At 42.0% G+C, this 6,508-nt stretch overlaps 1 protein-coding gene across 1 annotated transcript in view; it reads right to left on the bottom strand.

Annotated features, from left to right (window-relative positions):
- large1 (LARGE xylosyl- and glucuronyltransferase 1) overlaps positions 1-5,991 on the bottom strand; it is a 79,719-nt gene extending 73,728 nt beyond the window's left edge. The window contains exon 1 of the mRNA XM_072377575.1: positions 5,416-5,991. The gene's annotated coding sequence lies outside the window, so the exon portion shown is untranslated. The remainder of the gene's footprint in view (positions 1-5,415) is intronic.
- Positions 5,992-6,508: the final 517 nt, after the last annotated feature.

The following is a 6,508-nucleotide window of genomic DNA, read 5'->3' on the forward strand; positions in this document are numbered from 1 at the left end:
AGCAAAAACAACAATGGAGATTGAGATGACTGAGAATCCAAAAATTAATTGAGAAATGTTCAACATATCAACATGGAAGGACGGCGGTGACCCACCATGTTGAAGGAAGAAACTTGGTGGACAGTAAATCTTGAAAGATTTTGATTAGAGATTACTTAAGCATTGGATGGAATAGAGAATAGGGAAATATACAGCAGAACTCACAACTGTGAAAGCATAGGTATTTCCACACACTAAGTGTGAATAGAACTTCAGATATTGGGACTGAACTAACCTTTGGTAAATTTATCAGTCAGGCTAATAGAAAAAGCCCTGTTGAATAAGGAATTGTATAATGTTGTATAAGGAATTTTAGATATTCTTTTTTACACAGATTCACAATTTTTCACTATTCGTTACAAGTTTAGAGGCAACTAACACACTGTTCTACCTTAGACTGGCCAAAAACAAACTTCCAAGGGTCATTACTCCCATTCACCAATTATAAGCCACAAAAGTAAGGAACCGCTGCTCCAGCTGATTTTGCAATACTCCTTACTTTAACCGTACAAACTGGATTTTGCCAGTGTATTCAGTCTTGTTTCCACTTCAAAATACATTCTTAAGCATTGCTGGATGGTTTACTGACAAGTATTCAGCAAAAAACGGGTAATTAAAATGTTATCATGACAGATGTCCTTAACATAACAACATCAGTTACCTTTAGACAGGATTTTTATCAAGTCCTTCATCTATTTAAATGGATTTTTAAGAAACAAACACAAACGTGTCCTTTCTGTCTGTTTGTAAAACCTGCACTGCCACTTTTATTTTGAAAAGGAAACATTCTTACTGAGGAAAATAGCTCCTTTCACGTTAAATAATAAACCAATAAACCAAACCCTAAAATGACCAGATGCATTATGCAGCAAACAGGCATGTTGGGTTTCCCCAACCTCTTCCCATTCAGAGGTTGTCAAATGCAGCTGTTCTGTCAAAGCCTGGCATCTCTGTGAAACAAACAGGTGTCCTTTGGGCACTAACGCACCAGCTGTGATAAAATAAAACCCCAACAGTAAACATCCTTCTGGAACAGTACGCTCTTCATAGGGCCTTACAGATTAAGATGCTAATCAGCCGTCAGGCACGTCTGGAGTGTCGGTCAACGTCCGTCTCACTTGCATTTCCATTGTGTGCTCACTGTCGGAAGACACTGAAGACCAACAGATAATCCTAAACACTGTTTTATAGAATAAGAACATACGGAAAAGAGAGCATTTGTAAAGAAAGGCGGAGTCACCTCAAACTCATCTGCACAGCACAGATAAAAACAGCCTTGGGTATGGATACTGCATTCTTACTTAATAGCTTTATATAGGATTTTATTTTCTTCTTAATCAAATGTGAGGAGCTAGAAGTGGATGAGACCTTGAAGCCACGGCAACTTGACAACCACACCCTGAAGGGTAATCTGCTTTCTCATCCTTTTTTTTTCTCCTTCCTGGTTCACCATTCGAGGCTTCTCGGAGCACTTGTGCAACTTTATTTTCACTCCTGGGACAGCTGTCAAGACTACCAGAGGCACTGCATGCTTTGTACTTATTCCTGAGGCAGTGTGAACCCCCACAACACAACTTTCAACCCTAAAGGTTCTCTGGATACGTGGACAGATGATTATCGTCAAACAGGCTCTTTGTGTCAGACTGCATTACCTCAAAAAGTTGGGAGCTGACTGAGAGAGAACTGAGTCTGGACAGCACATAATGATGCAGCTGAAGTCTCACATCACCCTCTGATGCTGAAACCAACAATCAATTCCCTCTCTGTGGCCACACACTATGATGTCTGAACATGCAACTAATTATTGGTTACACACACACTATGTCCTCACTGCCAAAACCACCACAGTAGGGGTTCATAAATCTCATGTAGCAATTCTGCTACTTTTAACTTAATTAATGACAAACTAAAAATGAAAATGCATTCAGTGAGACATAATAAGATCCTGTTGGACACGCAACATCTTATGATGTGAGTTGCCATGTTTCCGCTACAGCACTTTAAAGCAGTGATTAATAAATGTAGATGCATGCTTCAGAGTGCAACCCATACGGGAATGATGCCATTCTACATCTAATTACATCTTTTGTACTGTACTGTTGATTTTTGATTATTGCACATCCATGACACACACATCGAGAAAGTGTTCTTTGACAAACATTAGCCGAGACCAGCTGAGACTGTCCTCTCTCTGGGCCAGTCCGATGTAATTAGTATAACAACGGTAAGTGAAATTAATTACTTCCAATGCGGAGTACAAGGTGGTGTCTGGATGTGTTCCATAATCCCAACATGGCAGCTCAAGTGCATACCCATGAATTTCCATTTAAAATAGCAGGATGGGTTGAACCGTCTCTTTCTGGTCTTTGTTTGAGAGTGTTTGAGAGATACGATAGGAAATAAAATCAGTGATGGACACTCCATCACTCAATGCCAATTAACTCAAGTTAACGGCTTATTTATCATCTTTTCTCAGCAGAGTAGCAATAGATCAGCATTCAGTGTTCAGGGCAACATATGCAGTGTAGAAGGATAATCACTGATTAAGTGTTATCGATTTTTTTCCCCATCTGAGGTCAAACTCTAAAGACAGAGAATCCAGTTTATGACACCTATAAGATATTCTGTCTGTCTGTTTTGGCCAAACCGTTGTACTGTCGGCTGTCCTCAGTGTGGCAGAGCTTCAGAATTTGAGCTCATCTCCAGTGAAGTGGGATCAACTTCCGGAATCATTCCAGTGATTACGTGGTAATGAGTACATCACCTGAAATGCGACGGTTTAATGCCAGAAGGGCCTGAACAAGGAAATCAATGAAGCAGTGGGCACAACAGGTTAGTTTGCTGTTCCACCAGACACCCCCTTGAGAGTCGGCTTCTACACTCATTAATAAAGATAAACAAGCGTAACACTAAATATCCAGGGACAGACAAAAGACCGACTGCCTTCTGATTGTCCAAAGATGACAGACTCATTAGTATCGAAGTCGAAAGGCTTAATCCTCTCAGGTCACTTTACTGATCAGACTGCACAGGTGCCACAGTAAATTCGAGCAAAGTATGTGCAGAAAATCTCATCTATGCCTCTATCACGACTGCCTTGTGAAACCTTTCATCCCCAGTGAAGTATAAACTGAAGGGCACAGATTGTTCTCTCCTCATTTTATATTCCAAAGAAGCGCAGGAACACCTCAAACATACAAGTCTCCTGTTCAGCTACAGTCGTTTCAATGTATTTCATTGTTTGACATCAGGGATGATGGATATTTATATTTCTGAACCATTAATCTGTCCATTTTTATGGCGCCATTATAGTAGAAGATTAATAATAATGTAATAAGACTATATGAAGAGCAACAGCCATTCAATGGTAAATAATCCTGGAACATAGAAGGAAAATTATATGCCGATTGTCTGTTAGACTGAAACCAAAAAAAGCTGAAACAAACAGCAGTCTATACAGTGCCGAACACTATCCGTCAAATAACACCATCTGATACTGTGACATTTTTATCAAACACTCATTTAAAAGCTTCAGCAGCAGTCAGCTGTTGGAGCGAACCTTTAATTGAGACTGTTGCTCCACATTCATCCGAGTGCTGACAAAACCGGAGCTGAAGTAAGGTCTCGATTTCAGAATTGTTCCCTTTTTCTCATTAAAGGCCAAAGAAGAGACAAGTAGCAGCTACTTGTATGTCCATGCTGGATTACGGTGACATTTGCCAGCATGCGTCCTCACGGTGTTCTTCACATACATTACCCACCGTCCATCATGGAGCTCTGAGGTTCATAACCAACTCTAAATCTCTAATTCACCACAGCTTTTTGTATGCTGGAGGTGGTTCAAATGACAGAATCTGACATTTGATCTCATCCAAAGATATTTAATGAAATCCGGAAGCAAAAAAAGTTCAAATGTGCCTGTTTTAATTGACATTTCAAACTCCTCACATTTAATCTTGTGATTTCAGGATTCATGAATGCATCCTCATTTGATCTTTAATCGTATTCAAAGCTTTTTATAATTCTAAAACATTTATCAAATGTAGTGTGTTGGACCTGCTCCTGCTGGTCTTTAATCTTTAATCTTTTATCTTTAATCTCACTGAGAATTCTTCCTGATTAAATATGGGTAATAATAATAATATTTGGATTTGGAGCTATATTCATGGCATTAATGTCAACAGGTGCTCACATACAACAAATGGGAAAATATAAGAATCTAAGCTGCTACAGTCACATTTTTAGTTAGATTCCTCCAGTTGTTTTTATACAGATGAATGAAGATGATCAGGATGACAGCGATGATCGGAACGTTGTGGAACAGTTGTGACAGACCTAACATGTGACTGAAAGCCTGGTGACAAAAATAATGAGTGATCAAGTCACTCCTGGTGTGCTGCCAAAGTCTGAATCAAGGTTCTATCTTTTGTCTCAGCTGCATTTCCATCCAGGATGTCAGCTGCAACAAGTCATCAGCACTCAAGCTTCTGCTGTCCACCGTGCAATTTTCATTTCTTTAGAAATTTCTCATCGTGTTACAGAAACCATTCTAATTGTTGGACAATTTCTGATGATCAGTAGAACCCTGATCATACTGATGCTAAGCAAAGACTCATTTCTGCTTTAAAGCAAACGGTTTGCAGAAAAATACTAAAAGCAGTGATGAAGACAAGTGGCACATCTGAATATTTATAAGAAAATACAGATATAAGATACGTTTATTCGTTCTTTTAAGTCTGCCAGACTGTCTCCGTTTCCTGGGCATTGCTTACAGTATTAATTAAACGCTGTTAAAATGGGTGGATGGTGCGTTTGTCTGACTGTTGTGTTCTGCCACTTTGGAACAGTCCGACACTGAGCGCGTTTCTGTGTGATCAGCACACAAGAGACATAACTCAAAAAGAGTGAAGAAAACCAGGATTACAGCACCTTCTTATGCACAAGTGTCACAACTCGATCTGGTGTTCCGCACAGCTGTCGGTGCGTCCGCGACGTGATCAGGGACAGGCACCTTAAATGACACCGTGAGACAGACTGTTCATCCAGGTTTTATGAAGAGGAGGAGGAGGAGGGTGAGACTCTGGGACAGCTGGTGGAACCTTCGAGCTGTTAATCCTAAAATGTGCTCTGTTGTTTCGAAGATTAATTCAAGGACCGTCTTTCTTTGAGTGTACATCTGCGGCGTTGCTGTCTGCACTAAACTGACACACATGCTTCTGTACACGGAGGCCTTAAAGGAAATTTAAACACGCGCTTTTTAACGCCGCTATAAAGAAGTGGAAACCGCACGCGTCGTGTGCTTCCAAACAACAAGCCCCCCGAATGCGACGAGGTCTCCGTCAGTCGAAAAGACCTGCTGATTGTGGGCTTACTCACCTGATGCAGACAGGCTTCAAACTGCTGGTCTTAAGACGCCCTGATCAGAAACAAAAATCCTCAGCACTGAAGTCCGCGCTGCCGCTTCAACAGGAGGCTGGTGCCGTTAGCTCACTCATGTCACTTTGGACGCAAATGAGACGCTGGTCCGTCGCTCACTTGTTCCATGTAGTTGGAGCTTTGTGGTGATGGTGATCCGCTCCGGCAGCCTCAGCTGTTAGCTCTGGCTACCAGCAACAACAGCTGAGTCGTTCTGTGTCCTCCGGGCTGGATAAAGACTTCTGTCTCTGACAGGCTTGCGGCTGCGTCGCCACACAGCAGCTTCAGTCACAGTGAAGAAGCGGCGGGTTTGGAGCACTGTGACCAGCAGCCAGCGACAAAAGCACAACCGAAGGCTTCAGCGGCGGCGCACGGAGGCTCAGCGGGGGCTCCGCTGAAGCTTGGTTTCTTAAAAGCGCCTCGATCCTCTGGAAGACTGTTTCTCTTCCACTAACGTATTCCGATGTCGTCCAGGTCCTGGTCTTGTGTCTGAATTTCGGCCTCAACACAGCACCTCTTTCTTCCTGACGAGCAGCCAGCATCCAATCACGGCACTGGATTCAGAGAGGGACGCAGGGTAAAAAGGAGTGGATCGTAGTGGACCGGAGTCTTAACTGGGCCAAAGGACTGAAAAAGTCTTAGCAACCCGAGCCAGGGATGGATTAACTCGTCTCTGGTAGTGTGAAAATCGGTTGTCGGTCTTTTGGAGACATATAGTGGGTTTTCTACCAGCTAAACGCTGATGGCTAAATAAATATCAGATCTTCTGGGACGGTCATGTGTAAATGTAAATTGTCTAAGTCAGTTGCACCACATTCACAGACCTTTTTTAAAGGTCCAGCATATCTATCTTTATCTATTTGTCTATAAGTGCACTGGAGTAAGAGAGCAGAATAAATCTACTAAAGCAAATGGTAACAATCCAGACTATTCATGTTAATACTTTAATCTATTATATCTTCTTAATCCAATTCAGAGTTGCGGGAAGGCTGGAGCCTATCCTGGCAGCCATTGGGCGGGAGGCAGGGTACTCCCTGGACAGGTTACCAGTCCA

This window comes from Leuresthes tenuis, unplaced genomic scaffold (genome assembly GCF_036924035.1).
Source record: "Leuresthes tenuis unplaced genomic scaffold, fLeuTen1.0.hap1 SCAF_23, whole genome shotgun sequence".
NCBI classification, from domain to species: domain Eukaryota; kingdom Metazoa; phylum Chordata; class Actinopteri; order Atheriniformes; family Atherinopsidae; genus Leuresthes; species Leuresthes tenuis.